This window comes from Myotis brandtii, unplaced genomic scaffold (assembly GCF_000412655.1).
Source record: "Myotis brandtii unplaced genomic scaffold, ASM41265v1 scaffold83, whole genome shotgun sequence".
Classification (NCBI taxonomy): Eukaryota; Metazoa; Chordata; class Mammalia; order Chiroptera; family Vespertilionidae; genus Myotis; species Myotis brandtii.
The window spans coordinates 3,260,863-3,261,973 of record NW_005371371.1 but is presented as its reverse complement, the minus strand read 5'-3'; positions in this window follow the sequence as shown (position 1 = coordinate 3,261,973).

Genomic DNA, 1,111 nt, shown 5'->3' with positions numbered 1-1,111 from the left:
TTGTTTCTCCTTTGAAAACAATACAAGTTTAATTTTGCTGTTATGCAAAAGTTAGGCAAGCAATCATATGTGCTACTCTGAAGAATATAAAAGATGTGTGTTAGATTTACACATCTACCAGAGGCATCAATTTAAAATACTGCTACTAGGTTACTTTAAAATAAGTCTTGCCATAATACTTTTAAACTGTGAATGAGAAAATAGATCTGAACAGAAAAGTGCTTCAATGAAAATTTAGTTTTCTCAGGCTGTTTTTTGTTTATTTGTGTGAGTGTGCTTCTGTTTTTGTCATTGATAATATGTGTGTGTTGTGTATAGAAAGAAGGGGGAGGCATACTTGTTTCATGAGGACCAGTGAGTTTGGTCCATATTTGAATGTGCTCAGACAAACTGAGTCAAGTCAAAAGGTGTTCACCCATTTGACTTTCTAGATCAGATACCAAAACAAAAGCTATGGGATTACATCAAAAAGCATATTAGAGATTCCTGAGTTGAGGGAAGAAAATGTGTGTAACATTCCTAACTACCGTGATGGGGCATGAGCTATATAAGGAAGCCATTGTCACCACTGACAAAAGCTTTGTTATGTAAGGCACTGGACTCCCTATAAAGAAAGTAAATACCAATGAATTCAAAATGTAAGCCACCCAAGACCTGATACTGGAGTTACCCTGGACTGTTCTGCCTGTTTCCACAGATAAGAGTCCTGGTCTATAATGAAACTGAACTTCCACATTGGCACATAACTCGATAATAGGACATGTGAGCACAAATAGTTCAAATTGCTCAGAGGGAGAGAGTCAAAAGCACATTGTGCAATCTGACTCTTTGGAATGTCAATGTGATGCATGAATCACCTGACAGGCTTTGCCTCAGACCATTTAAAGACATTACTCAAAGAGACTCTGTTCTACACATCCTTGCCCAAAAAGGAGACTTTTCTCTTTCAAAATTAAATGCACTCCTCAGCCAATTTCTTAGTATCAGGTGTGATGATTATTGAATATGTGTTAATTCACCATGTGTTTAGTCCTTGTGGGTTATGAATGATAAATTCTAGGAAACCACAGAGTTGGAAAAAAGCATGATCTGAAGAGACAGAAATACTAGA